This window comes from Hypanus sabinus, chromosome 3 (assembly GCF_030144855.1).
Source record: "Hypanus sabinus isolate sHypSab1 chromosome 3, sHypSab1.hap1, whole genome shotgun sequence".
NCBI classification, from domain to species: Eukaryota; Metazoa; Chordata; class Chondrichthyes; order Myliobatiformes; family Dasyatidae; genus Hypanus; species Hypanus sabinus.
The window spans coordinates 112,700,345-112,722,294 of record NC_082708.1 but is presented as its reverse complement, the minus strand read 5'-3'; the positions used below and the strand labels follow the sequence as shown (position 1 = coordinate 112,722,294).

The following is a 21,950-nucleotide window of genomic DNA, read 5'->3' as shown; positions in this document are numbered from 1 at the left end:
GACTCTTAAACAAAATTTTGAGTCATGGATCATGAAAAGTTTCTACATTTAACACTCCTTCAAGAATGGAAACACAGAGTCAAAATCAATCCATAATTATTTATGTTAAATGTGCAAGATATGATCATGTTATACATGCACTGCACTCTGCTTTAAAGTTCTGTTCCAATTATATTAGAGCTGTTGACAGTCTCATTTTGTATGAGATCATATACCTCACAGCAAAATGCCTGTCCCTAATGACATCAACCTGTGACTAGTTTCTCTTGAGACCAACAGAAGCTAAAGACACAAGTCCGGGAATCACCAAGGCACCCACAATGCTTTAAAAGGAGTCATAGATGATTTCATCTTCCCATTTGCCTTGAAGCTCTGCACCAAGTAGAGAGCAGATGTTGACTTCCATTGCCCTCTGTTCAGCATCCACTCGACATCATACGCTCAAGAAACATAATACTGAGCCCAGGTCTCTATGAGGCTGGCCTGAAGACATCTGAAAAAGCATGGGCTAGTCTCTTGCTGACACCAACTGCAATTTGAGAGAGTTGTTTAAAAGATGTAATGATCTGCACTTTATTAGTGATGGCCAGTTTATTAGATAAACATACACCTGCTCATTAATGCAAATATCTGATCAGTCAATCATGTGGCAGCAACACAATGCATAAAAGCATACAGGCATGGTCAAGAGGTTCAGTTGTTGTTCAGGTCAAACATCGGAATGGGGAGAAAATGTGATCTAAGTCACTTTGACCGTGGAATGATTGTTGGTGCCGGATGGGGTAGTTTGAGTATCTCAGAAACTTCTGATCTCCTAGGATGTTCTCACACACCAGTCTCTAGAGTTTACAGGGAATGGTGTAAGAAACAAAATTAAAATCCAGTGAGCAGAAGTTCTGTGGGCAAAAATGCCTTGTTAATTTGAAAGATTGGAGGAGAATGGCTAGACTGGTTCAAGCGGACTGGAAGGTGACAGTAACTCAGTTAATGACTATTACAACAGTGATGTTCAGAAGAGCATCTCTGAATGTACAACACAGTGAACCTTGAAGTAGATGAGCTACAGCAGCGAAGGACCTCAAGCATACACTCGGGGGCTATTTTATTTGATACAAGAGGAAGCTAATAAAGAGGCCACTGAGTATCTGAAGCTGGCCAGATTTTGCTTTTGTGAACGTTTAATAAAATCATACGAATTTGAGTGATTGCCAGACAAACCAGAAAGCTACAAAGGACAGTCCTTCAGGAATATATTCATAGAAGATCCAGTTTCTTAATGTAGGGAGTGGAAGCAGTCTGCCATCTGAAGTTAGCAGGGCCTGATGAAGGGTCTTGGCCAGAAACATCAACAGTATAGATGCTGCCTGGCCTGCTGCATTCCACCAGCATTTTTGTGTGTGTTGCTTAGCATGCGAATAGCTAGCTTTTTGAAAAACACATTCAGGGTTTGTGCATTTTGTTTCTGAAAAGTCTGAAGTGTTGCCTTTAGAGTTTAATGTGTTAGTGAAAGATCATGTTTTTTATTTCCCTTATTTCCTTTCCATGTTTAATATGATCTCACACAATGTCCACAGTGTTACAGGAGATAGTTTGTTTCACAGAGCTTGTGCTGCTCCTGCAATCTTCTGTTATACAGAGGGATTTTTTTCAACCTCACTATCACAGTCTCCATCTGCAACAAGCCTTACACATGACCCGTCCCTGATTGTTGGAATACAACCCTAAATGAAGCCGTTGCCTAGAAATTACTAGTTTTCACAGCACTGTGAAATTTAATTCCGAGTGGAAGGTGATTGTGCTGGAAATTTCCCTGGGCACTTCTCACTGGGGAATGTACTTGTGCATCTAATGGCTTGTCAGAGTCAGGCACAAGCCTAATAACAACAATCATCATGCAAAGCCATTTTTCATTACTTCTGATATAAATTGGATGATGCTGGTCGTCAAAGTAAACAATTTTCTATAAGATTGCATGCACCTACAGCAACATCATTTAAAGCACCACATGCTGAAACATTGAACTGTCGTGTTGAGCTCTCTGGAGGTTGTTTGCACAAACTGAAAAATATTCCTAATCACCTTGTAACTTTAAATGCTGGGGATCCTAAGGGCGGTTTCCTTCAGCTGCTTGAAGGTCATAGAACACACCTTGTAACTCGTGCATTTTCTTATGCATTGCATCAACGCTCAAAATAAACCAAATGCAACACCTTGTGTGACTGGTCGCTGCACTCTTTATGAGGCAATCAAATTGCATAGTACCACACTAGGTGCTAGTTGGCCATCAGAAACTCTAGAAGGAGGCAGTGAATAGAAAACACACACTTCTGGAAGTAAGTTTTGCTTATTAAAAAAAAAGCAATATTTACAGAATTTTTACATGAGTGAAAACAATTCAAAATTCCAACTTCCTGTTTAGATTCCAAATCTGAGATATCAAATGAAAACCAAAGTCCCGTTTATTTAGAAGCAGCAAGATTCATTAGAATAAACTTTGTTACACCAGTTTCTCTAACTAGATTAGTGTACTGTATTCCCTATTTAAAGGATTAGAGTAACAATTTCCTTTCTACTTACTCTAGTTAGTTAGAAGTTAATTGAATTCCTATTCTTATTATTATTATCTTCACTTTCAGCTCGTCAAAATGCCTACAAATTCAAAGTCAGAATTGTACATACACGGCTTAACTCTTTGCATGACAAATTCTCCAACATCTCAACTTTTAAACAAAGTAAATCTCATTCAGTCACTTATCAAAAGATTTTGCAAAAATAATCACTTTTTAGAAAATCAAATTCAGATCCTTTGAATGAGAATTAAACATATTCATTCAACTGTTATTAAGTCCTCTACATCGTGAAACATTTAAATCCCATGCTGGTTCTTCAGTCTAGGATGGCTCACCATCTTGTTTCTTGTTTTGTTGCATGAATTGGTGGGTAATCCACAGAAAGTTGATTTGGAATAAATAAAAATGACCAAATCCCTTGGTATGATTTAACTAATTCCTGGTTATATGGTAGAAAACTTGAACATTACAGCTGCTCTTTGTAATAGTCGTAGCTTCAATAAATCTTTTATTGCTGTTTTCTCTCCTTCACAGGTTTTACCCTGAGGTTTTCAAGTAAGTAGGGTAGAGAAACTCACTACTAATCCCACTATTAACAGTTCATATCTTTAGTTTCTAATAGTTTGCTGCATTTCTCTTGTTTGTCCACACCTGTGTCAGCTATGCCTCATTCTCACATGGCTTTTCTCCCCCCAAGTTCTTTTTTAAAATTTGGTAAACCTCATTTTCGTTCCTCCACAGGTGGGGGTTCCTAACGTTACATCTTTGGGTTTACTTAACCTGGGTTACACAAAGCTGTATTTTTGTACGGTGATCACATTATGATCACTAAGTTGGTGATCATAATCCAGAGCTGAGTTATCTTGAGGGCAACTTAAAACAATGATCTAATGTCTTCACAATAAAATTTCCAGCATACATGATTGCATTCTTCACTTAGCTCTTGTAAAACAGGACAAATTTCTGATCTTATTTTGGTTCCTAAGTTCATTTATTGTAGAATAGAAAAATGATGTATTGAGAACTTGGTTCAGTGGCATGTGATGTTTGAAGGTTAAAAGTGAAAAAAGAAAAATATGTCAAATAGTGAAGAAAACAGAGGCAAATAACTTTGGAGAAGTTAGGTAACAACCCTCAGGATTCAATTTTAACAATATGAATGATTCAATACAATAAACTCTGAAATTCAATTGTATTTAAAAATCCTTAAAGAAGTAAATGGTCTTTTCTATCAACAGTACCTGAGAGAAGATTAACAAGAATTAGGATATTTGCTGTTAGGAAATGCCAAAAAAGCAGTTTTGTTTTGGATATCTTTCTTTATCAGTGAAGATATGTGAAATAGAGTACATACAGGTGACAGACCAGAGGAGAGTTCCTTTCTTGGAAAACAATAATGAACAACGGGAGATTCTTTTTTCCCTGATATGGATGCTTTAGGTAACTTGGACAAATGGCTGAAGTGATTCGTCAGCAAGAGTAGATGCCAGGAAGAGCATTGTATCTGCCCTGGGTACAGTGTGATATATCTAGAAGATTTTCTGTTAGAATCTGCACTGTATTATCTAAATGCTTGAAGAAGGACAGGATCAATAAAATCGCTTTCTGTTGTAACAGAAAGCCAAATACTTAATCATTAGCTCACCAGGAGCATTCCAGCTCTTCACTAGACCATTCCAGGTTCTCTCTGGCACACTGGAGGATATATAGCTTCTCAATAGACAATCAGAAACATTCCAACTCCTCACTGTTTTTGGGATCTTGCCAACTCCTTGCTAGCCTACCAAGAGCTTTCTGACATTTTACTAGCCTATCAGGAGCATTCTGATACCCAACTTCCAATCAGGAACCTTCCAAATCCTCACTAACCTATCTGGAAATTTCTAGCTGCTTGTTAGACCATATGAAGCATTCCCTCTATTACACCCCCCACCCCCCAATGGCATTCCAATTCCTTCCCAACCTACTGGGAGCTTTCATTTCCTCACAAGTCAATCAGGAATTTCCTGTCCTGGGCCTTTTGGAAGAATCCAACTCTTTACTAACCAAGCTGCAACAGCCTTGGACAGTTGGAGTGATTGACTCACAGGTCAACAATGGCTTTGTGAAATTTTCAGACCACTTTTATGTCCTTCTAATCAAGCTGTCTGGAATCTGAAATTTGATATACAAAGATAAATGAATTAATCATGGAAAATTCAGAAACTTGGTTATCAACAGGATCAGTCTTCTTGCCTTCTAATATTCAGGCACTGATGGAATTAAATCAGCATGTGTGCAACAGAAATATTGCTAATTCTGTCACCAGTTACCATCAAAATTCTAATCTCTCTGTCAGCACTAGAGAGGTGACACTTACTTCATAAGCTCCACTTTTTATTTCTATCATTTTGTGGAAGTCAATTCCCAGTCCTAATCTTTTTGCATTTTGTGCCTACTTTTCTCACAAAAGCCAAAGATATTAACCTGTCAAGTACTGACCTAGCTAATTCCATGTTTTAATTATCCTGCTCCCCTTCTCTCTCTTTTCACTTCATATTCTGTCTCTCCTCTTACTCCTCATCTCCTCACCTGCCTCTGGTGCCTCTCCTCTGTCCCTTTCTCCCATGGTCCACTCGCCTCTTCTATCAGATTCTTTCTTCTTCAGCCCTTTACTTTTTTCACCTATCACTTCCCAGTTCCTTACTTCATTCCTGCCCAACCCTCCTACCTTCCCCTCACCTGGCTTCACCTGTCTCCTGCCAGCTTGCACTCCTTTTTCTCCTCCCAACGCCTTCTCATTCTGGCATTTTCCACCTTCCTCTCCAGTCCTGATGAAAGGTCTCAGTCCAAAGCACTGACTGTTTATTCCTCTCCGTAGATCTGCATGACCTGCTGAGTTCCTCCAGCCTTTTTGGTGTGTTTATGTGGCAAAAACATTCTTTCATGATTAGGCTGAATGGCAATGTTGAATGAATAGGTGGAGGTCTGATGAAGTGTATGGACAGTGAAGGTTCTATGGTGCTGAAATCATGAGATGGAGTCTACTTTGTAAGATAAGTCAAAGCACTGAATATTATTTAAAAAAGAAGAAAAGTTTGCACTTTTCTTGACCTGGACTGGTCATTAATCCTATTCTTATTTTTGGATCTATGTGCTGAACAGTAAATGCCTGTTGCTTACCTCCTAAGCTATCTCTTTGTGTGGGAGGAGCAGGTTTTCAATTGCAGGAGAAAGTGTGTCCCTCTGCTCCGGAATGCATCCCATATTAATTCTAGAAATGGGCTATTAAATCCTGTAGTGTATTTGCCATTTATTCTCCATTTTCTGTGGATTTTAGCTTTAAACACCTCTGAGGTTTTGTTGTGTGGGTGCATACTGCTTAGAAGTTAAAACAATTGGTTCAGATCATTTTTATTACTAATTTATACCAACTCTGTTGCCTTGTGGGTTTCCCCCACATACTTCCACTTGCCACACAGAAGTACCATGACAATAATGTTGATTGTTTTGAAAAGATTATGAGGTGGGAGGTTTTGGCTTGAGGACTTTTCATTGATAGGGAGGGATAGGGTTATACAGGTTCCATTTTAATACACATTGATAGCTTTATATTAAGCCATTAGAGATTTAGACCCAATATGAGTTAACCACTACATATGTCAAAATAGGATTCTGAAGTGGAATATATTGTGTTAGCCTGCATGCTTACAGCACCAAGACTTGCACAGAAACCAAATTGCAACTACTGCTGTGGCACCTCAAGGCTGATCGCCCTCTGAGGCTGAACCCTTGCTGAGATTAGACTGCATTCTCTTCCAACAGCTTTTCCCCTGTCACCCTTGCTCAACCTAAAACTGAGCTCCTATTTGAACCGTTGAGATTTAAACAACAGTGAAAAAATACTGATCAGAGGCAATCAAATCGCATCTTCTTACAAGCAATTCATTATGTATTACTGGTTCAAACTGACTCGCAGCTAAGGATACAAAGAAAGCAATAAATTTAAACTTGAACTACATAAATGTAAAGTTCAAAATTTAAGTGCCAAATACTCTCACTGACTGTGAATTCTATGCACATTACAGTGGCCTTTCACATTTCAATAATAAATGGATAAATATTAAAGACAATGAATATTAGTTCATCTTAAGAATTCAACATTTCTGACGTTAGCGATATAGTGTGGAGTAGGTACTTCTGGCCCTTTAAGCTCTGTTTAATTCTAAACTAATCACAGGACAATTTACAATGACCAGTTAACCTTTGGACTTTGGGAGGAAACAAAAGCAGCTTGGGAAAAGCCCCACATTCCACTGGGAATTCTTACAGAATGGTGCTGGAATTGAACTCTGAACTCCAGAAGGCCCTGAGCTGCAGTAGTGTCACACTAACCACTACCCTACCATAGCACACAACAGGCACCATGTTATGATGTGTTAGAGAATAGGCCCGTGTGTGAGTTTGTAACTGAAAAAAGGAAGTGTTAGTGATCAAAACAATATTGAGATGAAGAGAAAAGTTGGATGGCTGAACAATTATCCTTTCAGGTTTCTATTTTCTTCCTTCCTCAACATCCTCTCAAATGGTGCATCAGCTGTATTCTGCTTTTCAAAATATCTTTGTGTCATTTGTCAAAGCATGTATTCATTAAGGCTTCCTTCGGTTCTCCTGTGGTGTCTTGCTGATTGCTGAGAAAATGGTGTCATCAAGTATGGTACTTTCCTCTATAATAAAATATTGATTGATGCATTAAGTACGCATATTTCATATCAGATTTTCACAATGGTCTAATATAATCTATTACAGTGAATACCACATTCTCAGCTTTGCAGTAAGATAGCACTGTCTGTTAATATCTGACCAATGATTCAATTAGATTTCAACATAATGGACCATCCAAGTCAATTCAAAAAGAACTTTTGAATGGTGGGCTGAAAATTGGAGAATTATGTAGAGAGAATATGAACTCTTTCTTACACGTAAAGTACGTAGGCACTGCCTCACACTGCACCTTCTAGGTTAGAAGCCAGTCAACAACAGTGAAAGGTATTTTACCTCAAATACTAATGTTTCTCTTTCCACTGATGTCGCCTGACTTGCTGAGGGTCTCCAGCTTTGTCTGTTTTTATTTAAGATCACCAGCATCTTCAATTTTTCTTTTTTCTATCGCTTATCTTCCATCACTTAGCTACCAAAAGTCTTTAGGAAACAGCAATGAGAATTATACCTCAGAAGCATTCACGTGCAAGTTCTGTCCTACATTGTGCTATGTTTTATAAACTCCAATTGCAAGAAAAGGATGGGAGCCCAAAAGAATAGGTCTTATCTGTATTTACTTTAAGCAAGACATGTGTGTGTGATGTGGTGGCATAATGATGTATGCCATTTATATACTTTTACATATAACTCGTAATGCGTAATGTAAACAACAAGCAATGCTTAATCCAACAATACATTTACAATATTGCTCAAATATTACTGCAATATTAAATATACCACACACTGCATCATCCAGCTTGCACACACAAACAACTAATTAATCACATTATTTGGCAATATAATGTGCAATTCATAAAGTATTATGCTTCCTCCTGTTTTGTAGGAAATGGTATTGCAGAATTGGCATGCTGAAAACAAACTTTTCTCTCTGACAGATGAAGTGCTGCTTAGAATGGCTGTGGCCAGCTGAGGCCTCTTGCTGTCTGTGGTCTCACTATATATTTGCTTCTCAAATTCTTTCTGATTATTAGGGAGGCTATTGTACAATCCTATCAAAGCAATCCTTCCTTTTAGTTGAGAAGTATATGTTGATTACATTGATCTTAATGGCTGTTCTAACTCTGCAGTGAGGTTGGAAATTTGTCACGTGCCGTATATTCCTCTTAGGGCTCTTTGCAAAACCAGAGTCTACTGCCACTTGTTCAGACCAATTAATTCATACCAGTTTGTGAGCTGGTTTGCTCCTTTCCCCACTCACACATGTCTTTTGTGTGTTCCTGCTTCATGGTCTCAAGTATTCAGTACCATCCTGAATACTCCCCCTTTTGTTAAAGGTTGCCAGGAATCAATAGCAATTTTGCAATTCCAAGACATCCTTGACCTCTTTTTCTTTGTTTACTTGGTGATCTCCTCCAATGACAGAGCTTAATAGATAGCATTTTGTTTTGGTAGTCTGATGTCAGATATGGAATTCCTGACACCAGCTATATATGTGTTCAATATTTCCTTCACACGTGAACAGGATGAACACATTTTCTAGGCTCTTGCACAACTAGTGGGCTGCTCCATTGTGTTGGCAAGTGCTTAAGGCGTTCGTCTAGTGATCTGAAGGTCATTTGTTCGAGCCTTGGCTGAGGCTGCGTGTGTGTCCTTGAGCAAGGCACTTAACCACACATTGCTCTGCGATGACACTGGTGCCAAGCTGTATGGGTCCTAATGCCCTTCCCTTGGACAACATCAGTGGCGTGGAGAGGGTAGACTTGCAGCTTGGGCAACTACCGGTCTTTTGTACAACCCTGCCCAGGCTTGCGCCCTGGAAACTTTCCAAGGCAAAAATCCATGATCTCACGAGACTAATGGAGGCCTATACACACTTCATGAGTGCAGTCCAAGAGAAAGCTATGGATTTTTGTCACATTTATTTTGAATCTGGTTTACTGTGATTTATTTGGCTTGTGGGGTGTGCTTGATTTGGAATGGAGCTTAAAGTCTTCCTGCAAAAGTAGCCAGTGAGAGGCACTAAACTGAGCATCTCCTAACATACACCATATTTTCTAGAATAGAAACATACTGGTAGTATTTGCTTGAGGGCTGCCTTAAAACAACAAGTGCCTACTCCTACCTCCATAAAAGTGCCCAGCAGTGCTTTGCTTCATGTCATCTGTGATATTGAATATTAATTACACTTAACACTTAGTGACAACCAAATGAAGTTCATTCTAAATAGGTGTCACCCACTCACCTTAGGCTCGTAATGAGTTAACTATTACTGTGAATACAAGATAACAGCAACATAACTCAACAATGCATGGGACTCCATTAAATAAACACACTTAGGATAAATTTGATTCAGGTAAACACAACTATAGAAGTATGAATGAACCTTCTCAGGGAAAACAAAGACAATTACTTATATGAACACTTAAATACCCATACAAATTTACTGTTCACCAGGAAGCAATAATTTAACCCACACCAGTATGAACTTAGATCGAAGTTGCATTGAGAAATTATTTTAAACTATAACACTATAACGGTAATACTAAATAATACAAAATAAAGAAAATTGTTGTGTAATCAATCCAGTTTGCTTCACTTTGTTTACTGCCTGAAAGCCAAGTCCAAGCAAAACATAAGTATCCATGCCACATCCAGGGTGTCAAACTTTCACCAGTGTCGAACTTTCACAAGTGTCATGTGCTAACTAGCTAGCTAAGGTAATCTGCACATTTGCTGTGAGATCATTGTCTGCATGAGAATTTTCCGACAGTGGTATATGTTGTTCTCCCAAACAAGTTCTGTGAGCATTAGACCATGTTCTTCTGCTATGACCATTGTCCATTTCCATTTTCCTTCCCTCTCCTGGGCTGTCTCTAGAAAGTGGCTCCCCATTCTTTCCTTATACTCTCTCAAAAAATATTAACAAGACAAATCCTATTGACTAAATCAGCAAGCCTAACTTAATCAACTGCATTTTTATTTTAAGCAGCAATAATGAAATACTTAATTGTACAATATAAATAAAGGAACACTTATTACGTTTTGAGAAAATCTGCAAAAGTAAAATACCCAACAGCAAAACTGTATTAATAAAATAAAGCATGGTCTTAAACCAGAGTATTACATAGGAAAAACAATAGTGAAGAACCTTATTTCAGGGAATCTTCAGGCAGCCACCTGCTCTTGGGTTGTTGTGTTTTTTTTTTATTCACTAACACCCTTGAATTTCTACCTTGTGTATTTTATTTATCATTGTTATTATTTATTTCCTAATTTCAGGCTCAATAAGCTGCACCACCCAGCAACTCACCAAATTACCCCTAGCCTTACCACAGGGCAATGTACAATGGCCAATTAGCCTACTAACTGGTACATCTTTGTGCCATGGGAGAAGATTGGAGCAGCAGAGGAAGCATGCGCAGTTCACAGGGCGAATGTACATATTTCCTACAGATGGCGCTGGGTTTGAAAACTCTGAACTCCAGTATGCCACCGGCTATAAGAGCGTCACGCTCACCACTATGCCACCATGGTATGCCCACGGTATTTTTGTTTCTCTATCATTATTGCAGTACCCCATATCAAAATTTACTCTTTCACATGTATATATTTAGAGATTTTTCATGTAGTTTTGAGGACAGACAAGTTTTGAAAGTGTGCCTTGCTTTCTTCTCAATGTTTGGTTGAGTGCACAAATCATCATATGTCAGCTCAGAGTCCCCAGTATTACGAAGAGAATGCATGGACTCTGAGCATAATGTACTGAAACTCTTATTTTATTTGTGCTAGAGTGTTTCCAAGGATCAATGAAACAGAACAAAGCATGAGGGATCCAGAGTGTATAGGTGAAATGAATCACAACTGGCTGGGTGATATGAAGGCAGAGGATTGTGTTGAATGGGTGTTTTCTTGATTAGTAATTTGTAAAAAAAATATGTTGTTTGTGAAATGTAGGGGTGTGTATGATTAGTAGCTTCACAGATGACATAAAATAGAAGAAATTGGTGGTGTAGGAAATAGTGAAGCCGGGCCCGTTGGTATAATGGCATCTACATCAGACTTCAAGGTGAGTGGTCCCAGATTCAAATCTGCCTGGTGACTTGCACACTTTTCATCCAGCAACTCGGCCTCATTAAAAAAATATGCAAAGGGAGACAGCAAAAAAGGTTGCCGCCCAATGCACCACAAGGCGTGGAGAGAATGAACATTAACAAGAAATGGTGAAGAAGCATGTCTAAATATACTGAGTGACATAGATCAGCTGGAAAATTGGGAAGAGCAGAAGCAAATTGAACAACCTAGACAAGGGTGAGGTAAAGCACTTTGAGAGGACATGTCAGAAGCATTTAGTGTGCACATAGAACTTGTGGTGCTTCCCTGAAAGTGATGATACCTGTGGATAGGTTAGTGACATAGGCATTTGCATGCTTGCCTTCATAAACCAAGGCACTGAGTGTAATAATAAGCGAGTTATGTTGCATTGATTAGACGTGATGTGTGATGAGCAAACCGGGCTGAGATGGGGTTTCAGAGTTGACCCCCTGTGAACTATGGAGAGAGAGAGAGAGAGAGGAGAGAGAGAGAGAGAGAGAGAGAGAGGAGAGAGGAGAGAGAGAGAGAGAGAGAGAGAGAGAGAGAGAGAGAGAGAGAGACGAGAGAGAGAGAGACGAGAGAGAGAGAGAGAGAGAGACGAGAGAGAGAGAGAGAGAGAGAGAGAGAGAGAGAGAGAGAGAGAGAGAGAGAGAGAGAGAGTAGAGAGGAGAGAGAGAGAGAGAGAGAGAGAGAGAGAGAGAGAGAGAGAGAGAGAGAGAGAGAGAGAGAGAGAGAGAGAGAGAGAGAGAGAGAGAGAGAGAGAGAGAGAGAGAGAGAGAGAGAGAGAGAGAGAGAGAGAGAGAGAGAGAGAGAGAGAGAGAGAGAGAGAGAGAGAGAGAGAGAAAAGGAGGAGAAGAAGAAGAAGAAGGGGGAGGCATCCTGCCGCAGATGCTGATAATGAGAGAGAGAGGGATGATTTAGTATTATGGCTTCTTCGATAATTGTTTACTTTACTCCAAGGACACTTTTCTTTGCCTGCTCATGTGAATACTGCTGAGATAGCAAGGCGGTACCAGGTGATGGACAGGATGGATGTCTGGTACCCCGGCAGGGGAGATAAAAAGCAAGTCTGCTGAGACACAAGCAGACACGCCATGGGACACTGAAAGAGCATTGTGCACCTACAGGAAGGTGGGGGTTTGGAGGATCGATTCGGGGAAATTGATCAGAGGCTCACTGTGTGAAGGCAGACCGGTGGGGGCTTGTGTGTGTGTCCACCCTTGCCTGGGTGACAGGCTCACCACTGAAGAACGGTCTGGCCTGGTATGGAGGGGTCACAGTCGGTGACCACAACAGGACAAGAATACAACGGAAGGTTTGCCTGCAATTGCATCACCTCTCACTCTCTCTCTCTCTCTCAATGGTACAACAGCAACTACCTCGACCTAACCTGAACTGAACTGAACTTTGCATCATCATAAGACTATTCATTTACCCCTAGACTTCGATAGAGCTTGGTTTTAATTCCTATTTCCACACTTCTGTATATATCATTGCTAACCTGTTTTATATATATATTTGCATTTTATTGTACTGTATTACTTAGTTTACCAATAAACACTTTTAGTTACAGTAATACCAGACTCCAACGTATCATTCCATTTCTGCTGGTTTGGTAACCCAGTCACGGGGTATGTGACAGACTGCTCCTATTGTGTACAATTCTGGTCACCACAGGCAGGAAGGGTGTAGCAGAAGAAGAAAGAGTGCAGAAGAGATTCTCTAGAGGAAACTGAATAAATTGAGTTTATTCTCCATGGATTGCAATTGCCTTAGGGGTTACCTTATTATGAAAGGCATAGACAGAACAGGTGGAATCTTTTTCCCAGGGCAAGGGGCTCTAGAACTTAAACTAGAAAGCATGGGTTTAATGGGGGTGGGGGGTGATTTAAAGGAGATATGAGTAATATTTTTCACACAAAGAATGATGAATATCCGTAATGAGCTGCCAGATCGTTATAAAGTGATCTGGACAGGTAGTTGGATAGGAAAGGCTAGTTGGAAGGATATGGGCCAAATGTGGCAAATTGGATTAGCCTAAGTAGTCCAAAAGGGCTTGTTACTGTGCTGTAAGCTTCAATGATTAAAAGTTTCCAAGACCCTTTGCATTCTATTTCTAGTGCAATATATATGAGTAAAAGGATCAGTTTTGAGGGGCACTTTTAATCACAGCAGTCTTTTCTTTTTTGCTGTCTTTCTGTTTGTGGCCCTTTCTTTTTTTATTTCAGATGTCCAGCATCTGTAGTTTTAATTTTTTAGATGTAACTGAAATTACAAGAATTTCAGAATATTTATATCATTTAGCTTCAGCTCATGAGGATTTGTTTACCTTTGAGTGAAGAGACAAATTGCAAAATCCTGCATCATCAATAGTATTACAACATAAGCAAATCAAATTATTAGTTGGTATCTCTAGGAAAACCTTTCTTTTACCTTGGAAATGAAGAACAGATGTATTTTTTGGAACAGTCATGAAACATGAACTGAAATATACTTAACTAAAGTACTTACTACAGCTAAATCCAATTGATCTCATCAATTAACATTCTTGAGATTTTTGGTTGTTTGATGGTAATAGGTAGTAACCTTTATGTTTCAGTGGTGTTCTGCTGAGGTCAACCTCTTACATACTTAGAGTGTATTCAAATTGTTGTGCACTATGGCTTCTTACAGCAGATTCTTGGTATCAGCATAAGTAACTGTTACTGGGGATGAATTTGATGTGTTCTCTTTCTTTGTCGGGTAATAGGTCCAAGAATCTTACTAATAGGTGAAGTCATTGTTTATAAAGCAGATTGACTTGAATTCCATCTGTACACACTTCACGAAGGCTAGCCTCAAAACAGTCCAGAGAGGCTGTATGAAAGTAAACATCATCAGAAGAATATGGAATTTCTGTGGCAAGTAGTGTTCACCCTCAATGTTAGTACATTAAAGTTGGCCCCTAGTCAAATTGGAGGGATAGGACATGTGATAAATAGATATCTGCCAATTTCCTGTTAAGGTTATTACTAGGAAAAATCCAGAAATTAGGCCCACTAATTTCAAAAACATCACTAACATTGTGAAGCTCCAGATGGCTAAAGGAAGGCAACAATATCTTGTGTTGTCAGGATTTACTCCACTGCTGTACTGTTTCTACTTAACAACTTTTCTAGAAGTTATCTGTACTCTATTTTCAAATTGTAAATGTAATTTGAAAAAGCTAGACTTAATCCAAACTTGGGCTGAACCCATTTTTCACTGCAGCAAATCACAACATAATACTGTTCGAATTTCATCAGAGATTAGAATTCAACTGACCATTGGCATCGGGTAAATTTTATTGCTGGCTGATGAGGGAAATGAATAGGAAAAGAGGAGAAATTACATGAAGCTCTCACAGATATATTTTGGAGTTTGATGGTGATACATATCTAGAAAGCTTTATTTTCTTTCTTCACAGGGTGTCTCTCATCTGAAAATCCTCAATAGTGAGACCAAGTGAAGCATTCTCTTTTTTATCACCAATATTGGTCACTCTGTTAGCACACAAATCACAAGATGGTTAACTCTCTGTGCCCAACCAAAGGTGTGATTAAGACGAACAGGAAAGCTGGATAAACTCAGCAGGTCGAGCAGCATCCCTTGAAAGGAGCAGTCAACGTTTTGGGTTGAGACCCTTCGTCAGGACTAAAGAAGGCGGGGGCAGGGTGGAATACCAATCAGATGAAAGATCAAGGGGTGGGGGAGGGGCAGCAGGGAGGGGATAGGCTGGAAAGGTGAAGAAGGAATCTAAGGGGAGAGCACTATGGGTAGTAGAAGAAGGCAGAGTCATGAGAGGTGATAGGCAGCTAGAAGAGGAGACAGAGTAGAGGTGGGATGGGGAATGGAGAGGGAGGGAATTACCAGAAGTTGGAGAATTCGATGTTCATACCAATGGGCTGGAGACTACCCAGACGGTAGATGAGATGTTGTTCCTCCAACCGAAGTTTGGCTTCATCATGGCAGTTGAGGAGGCCATGTATGGACATATCCAAATGGGAAATGTGATTGGTATGATATATATCAAAGGTGTGATTGCCTGTCCTTCCTGTCTTCTTCACAATCACAAGACACCGCTAGTTATCAAGGACATCAAGTTCTGCAGGTCTACTCCACTAGCGAGTTGCTGGATAGTGATGAACTTAGATTTGTTGCGCACTTTTTTGCAGCCTGCTTCAGCCATCCAAGGAAGAAGGCACCAGCAGCGTGCGGAGGTGGTGCACAATCCAATGGATGGGAGTGATTATCTTGGACGTTTTTGTTATAATCGCTGGACGCTGTTGGACATTGGTAATGTAGAATACTGCAGGTCTGATTCTCTAGCGAGACTGACAGAGGAGGAGCTGTGTAGCACCAGATGTGGTGCAGACCAGGCCTCACTGATTTCTAGGTGTCACCTTTTGCGACCATCAAGGACGAGGACACTGGAGCTGGATTGCACACTGGGTTGGAGGCTGCTCCCTCCTGTCAATACTGCTTTCCACTGTTTGCTTGGTGAAAGACAAACTGGGTTGCATTCACCTGCAGCTGCACTGTGCGATATGAGGAATTGCTGCGGGCTGTTCACGCGCCAGGCCAACATCCACACACCATTAATCTACAGGCTGTGACACTCGGCTATATTATTACTTTTTAAATACTTTTTGGTAACTATATGTTTTTCTGCTATCATAATTATGTAGGTATACAATATGTGCAGTGTGCAGTGTGTGACTATGGCCCTCTGTGGGATGCTGTTTAATTTGGCTGTATCCACGTGTATCGTTAAATGACAATTAAAGTTGAACTTGAACAAAGGAAGCAACATTACATTAAGAAACCTGCTGGACCAATAGAGTTCCCATTAGGTTCCTATTCAGATTAATAAAAGAAACCAAGCTGAGTGTGGTTAGACTTTTTGTGGTCACAAAACAGAATGGGCTGTTTCATCCTCTATAAAATATTGACTTTTGCTTGGCTGGTGCCCTTTGAAAGGGGGGAAGGCAAGTAATGGAAGTCTGAAACCTCACTGAAAAACAGAAGACTACCTGTACAAATTTGTGTGATAGGGTGAGTCAAAGCGTTTGACAGCAAGAAAATAGGCTTGAAGTGTTCTTTTTCTTGGAGTCCTGAACCTGATCAAAGTGCAGGTGAAGAACTCGTCTCAAGATACATAGTGTTGAGTCTCCAAAGGGGCTCTTCAACTTGCTTCCTCTGAACCTCTGCTCAGAACACAGCAGAAAGGAACAAAAAAGCAACATAATAGCTGTTCTAAGCCACTTTTCATTTCACTAACTCTGCTGCTGATGTAACAGCGATTGATCAGGAAACTCAACCCCACAACATAATGGCAAGTTGAACAGTGAAGTGAAGTGTTTTTCTCCGCCAAATAGAAACATCAGTACTGGGATTATTAAAGTATCATATCAAGCATGCTGACACTGTCCCCTGGGAAGAACAGAACACTTGATTTTGGCCAAACTCTTTTTTCTAAATGGATTATTGACTCTGCTGGATAAACCATAGAAAAGAATTTCAGGCACAATCATTATGGATTCATGCGCTCATATCCCAAGGCATAATTTCATGATTGTTTTGTTCAAGTTCTTTTTTAGTTATTATATTCTCTGTTATCCATTGTGGGGAGGTAAGTTGTACATTCTAATGTGATTTTTTTTTAAATTCTACAAAATAAGAGAACACTTGTCCCTGCAAACAGAATGTAATTTCATCATAATTATCTGGATTCATAATGCATCTCATGAGGCGGTGGACAGATTGCAATGTTCCAGTCGAAGCCCTTGTGGTACTGGGCCTTGCTCCCTGCTGAGAAGCTATTGACCTTCTATCATTAACTGAACCAGAGGGTGCTGGACACAGCTGGATGAAGTAAAATCAGTTTACTGCAACATAGAAATGCAGGTTATTAGTTGGTGAAAGCAGGCTATACCCCATGCCAAGACAATCTTTTTACTATCTAATTAGGCTTATTCCATTTTCCATGAGTAAGTACTTTCACTGTATGTACAATATCAACTCATCCAGCTTGTGGCAAAGTCTGCAAGGTTCTGCGACTGGCAGCAATGACACTTCCACCAAGTTCCCTCGTTCCATTCCGTTAAGACTTCATGTTATGTGGGAAACCAAAGCGCAAAGTGATAAGAATTCCATTTTTAAAATACCAGAACAGATCACGGCCTAGGAAGCAAGAATGATTGTGAGGATAGTGTCCTTGGAAGCAGTTGTATCGTAGGATTGGGATTGGGGAAAGGAGATGGTTCAGAAAGCCTGGACATGGGTCAAAATACCAGGATCAGCGCATAAGGAGCTTGCATGGGTATCATGAAGCTGATATTGGTGTAATTGGAATCCTGAAGATACCAAATAAATTAAACGGGACTCAGCTGGGTTCCTGGCACTGAGTGAGCCACTTCTAGGAAGCCTCTCCTCTACTGTATACTGTGTTGCTGATGATGGAAAATAACTTGCCTTTTCTGAATGCATTCAAAGATAGATGTGTTTTAGAGCCACATGGATGAATTTTGCTATCAATATTAAAAAGAAACACTAGGAAGAGTGGCTGTAATATTCGTATCCAGCATGGAAAATACATCCTCTATTCCTCTGAATTTCATATCAAGAGGCATCCAATCAAAACAGTATAATTCAGTCTGGAAATCACCATGGTCTTGTTCCACACTGTAACAAACAATTTTAATGCCAGAAAAATAAGTGCCATGTATCTGAATTTCCAAGTTGTTATTTTAGATTTATTTTAATTAGTACAGTTTGTCATCTTTCTTTTTTGAGATTAATCTCATGATTGTTAGATTGTTGGTTCACAATTCTATATTAGTTGCCCCACTTGCCCATCCAGTGAGATGTTCCCAAAACCAATGGCCTCACTTGAAGTTCTTTTAATCTCATTTTCTCATGTTATCGTTATTTATTGCTATTTATTTATATTTGCATTTACACATTTTGTTGTCTTCTGCACTCTGGTTGATCTTACATTTATCCTGTTATAGTTACTATTCTATAAACTTGCTCAGTATGCCCACAAGAAAATCTCAGGGTTGTTTATGATGACGTGCAGGTGTATATACTTTGATAATAAAATTTATTTTGACTTTGTACACTTCAATACCATTTTGAAGTTCTGGAGGCTAAATTTAGCGGTAACACTGAAGAAGATGTTGGATGACCCTCTAGGTGGTATATAATGAAGGACATAGGAGGTTTTTGTTCTAATTGTTCAGAAGAATACTTAAAACAGAATATTTCTTAAACAGTAAGAAACAATGAAGCTAATGCTCACAGAAAGTTGTGTGTTCTTGTGCATAAAACACAAAGATATCATGCAAGAATATCAAGCTTTTGGAAAAGCTTATTGAATACTGAGCGACCATTTTCTCCAGTTGGCAAGCCTAGTTCTGGGGTAATTGTATCAGCAAAGTACGCAGCCTTAGTAAGTACGATAAAAAGAAACTTGCTTACTCAGCATGTTGTAAATCTTTGGAATTCTTTACATTAGAGGATTGTGGGTGCTCAATTATTCAAGAATGCAATGATAGATACTTTAAGCATTGTGGTGACAGGTTGTATAGAAATGAATGTTCTGCCATGCAGCAAAAAATAAAGAAATAGTCTTTCATTCAGATTGTGATAAATGTTTGGAGTTTTCTCATCCTGAGCACAATGGTTATTCTGTAATTTATATTCAATGCTGGTGGCAATAATACTGAGTTCAGAAATGTAAACAGGATGATGATGATCTGCTGGGAAAGCAGACCTCATGTATGACATTGAGCTGGTCTTTTAATCCACAGCCCTGCACTAGGTAAAAACAATGACATTGTGCTTTCTTAATTCTTGAAATCTAAGCCTTTACTTCAATCATTTCACAGCACTGAATAGGAACCTAAACACTAAATCCCCAAAAAATGGTCAAACGTCATTGGACAATCAAATGTTACATCCACAAACTGCATTTGTTTTGAGGCAGTGGGATAATTTATTCATTTTTGTAAAATATTCCTGACTTCTCTCCTTAATATATGAAACAGCCAGTTCTACTAAAGGCCACAGCATTATTCAAATTTATATTAACATAAGCACAATAATTATTTGGCTTCAGTGAATCAGCTTTGAGCAATTACCATGCTACCAATATGTTTGGAATATATCTGTGTGCTGCCTTTTAAAAGGGGAATTATCACGTTTGCATGGCGGTGGCTATGCTCGACAAGTGCCAACACTGTTCAGTTGCTGATATTCTTGAGCCCACGTACATTAATAGTGGCTACAATTATAGTCATCTTGCCTCACATTTTGTTCTCAGTGTTTGATTTGAATATCAGACTGAAAGTCACAGCTACCTGTCAGCTTGATGCTGCAGTTAGAGAATTGCTTACTAAAATTACAATATTTATTGGGAATTTGCAAATATGTCTCAAAACATTTGGCAATAATTTGTAAAATTGAAACTCAGCAAGTTCCCGCGTTCAAAATTGATAAAGATCTTTTTTTTTGTAATTTTTAATTTATTGAGGTATAGTGCGGGACAGGGCCTTCCGGGCCCTTCAAACCACACTGCTCAACAATCCTCCGATTTTATCCAATCATGAGACAACTTACAATAACCGATTAACCTACCAAACAGTACGTCTTTGCAATGTAGGAGGAAAGCAGAGTACCTGCTGGAAACCCACGCAGTCAAGGGGAGAAAATACAAACTCCTTACGGGCAGCGGTGGGAATTGAACATGGGTTGTTGGTACTGTAAAGCGTTTTGCTAACCACATTACTGTGCCACACTAACGTAGTCATCTTGCCAATCACATTTTTTTCTCAGACAGTGAAGCTACAGCACCTGTTGGCTTGCGGCTGCAATTAGAGAATTGTTCACTATAATTGTAAGATTTATTAAGTATTACAAGATAGAGCTCTTATAGATAGCGGGGTCAAGGGATATGGGGAGAGGGCAGGAATGGGGTACTGATTGTGTATGATCAGCCATGATCACAGTGAATGGCGGTGCTGGCTAGAAGGGCTGAATAGCCTACTCCTGCACCTACTGTCTACTGTCTATTGTCTATTTGGGGATGTGTCTCAAATGATTCCAAGACATTTGTCAATAATTTGTAAAACTGAAACTTAGCAGGTTCCAATTGATAAAGATATTTGCTTCTGTCAAGCATCAACATCAGGATATTTTCTGAATGTATACAGATGTGTACAAACATGAGAAGGTGTAATTCTCCTGAGTAATATTGGCAATATTGCTAAGCTTGCGATTCAAGGAAGCAGCTGACATTATTCTTTGTCACTGCACGTCATTTTCACCCTGATCCCCGTTAGTCTATTAGGAGATGTTACTTGATTGACTCTGTCTTGGTTTTCCATCATTCATGCTTTCGCAGACGTTCAGGGGATTATCAGATTCTACCGTCTGTTGCTGAGCTACCTTCAGGCTGTGGAAATCATAGTGCGGCTGGTGCAGCAAGGCCAGCTTTAAAGTAGAACATAGCCAATAAAATGGATAATGGAACATAATGTAGGACAGCACAATTTAGGACAGGACATTCAGCCCATGCTGTTGTGCTGACCCTTTAACCTACTCCAAGATCAATCAAACCCTTCCCTCCCACATATCCCTCAGTTTTTCTTTCCATGTGCATATCTAATATCCTTGATGTATCTGCCTCTACTAATATCCATACACCTACTACTCACTGTGTTTTAAAAAAAATACCTGCCTCAGAGATCACCCTATACTTTCCTCCAAAGATCATAAAATTGTGCTCCATCGTATTAGCCATATCCACGCTGGGAAAAATTCTCTGGCTGTCCACGCAATCTATGTCTCTTATTGTCCTGTATACCTCTGTTAAGTCACCATTCCTCATTCTCCTCTTCAAAGAGTAAACTCCTAGCTCTCGCAACCTATCCTCATAATACATGGTTCTAATCCAGGCATTATCCTGGTAAATCTCCTCTGAACCCTCTTTAAAGCATCCACTTCCTATAATATGGCAAACACAAAAGAACACGATACTCCAAGTGTGGCCTAACCAGAGTTCTATAGAACTGCAACATTACATCATGGCTCTTGAACTCAGTCCTCTGATTCATGAAGGTTAACATAGCCTTCTTCTTAACCACCATATCAACACCCCTCCTGGCCCTACCTTCTTATTCTGGCTGCTTCCCTCTTCCTTGTCAAGCCTGATGAAGAGTTAATTGTTAATTAACCCAAACATTAAGTGCTTACTCGTCTCCCTGGATGTTGCCTGACCATTTGAGTTTCTTCAACACTTATGTGTGTTACTATCAACTTGTGCTGCAACTTTGAAGGATTTATGGACATGAACCCCAAGATCCCTCTGTTCTTCCACACCTTTAAGAATCCTGCCCTTATCTCTATATTCTGCCTTCAAATTCATTCTTCCAAAGTGAATCACTTCATGCTTCCCCAGATTAAATTCCATATGTCTACTTTCAGTCCATTTCTGAAACCTATCAATGCCCCATTGTAACCCATGACAACCTTCTTTCTACACGCTCCACAACACCACAAACCTTA

The 21,950-nt window shown here is 39.5% G+C and overlaps 1 protein-coding gene across 1 annotated transcript in view; it reads left to right on the top strand.

The window, feature by feature from the left end:
- Positions 1-10,693: 10,693 nt before the first annotated feature.
- fstl5 (follistatin-like 5) overlaps positions 10,694-21,950 on the top strand; it is a 502,898-nt gene continuing 491,641 nt past the window's right edge. The window contains exon 1 of the mRNA XM_059964959.1: positions 10,694-10,707. The gene's annotated coding sequence lies outside the window, so the exon portion shown is untranslated. The remainder of the gene's footprint in view (positions 10,708-21,950) is intronic.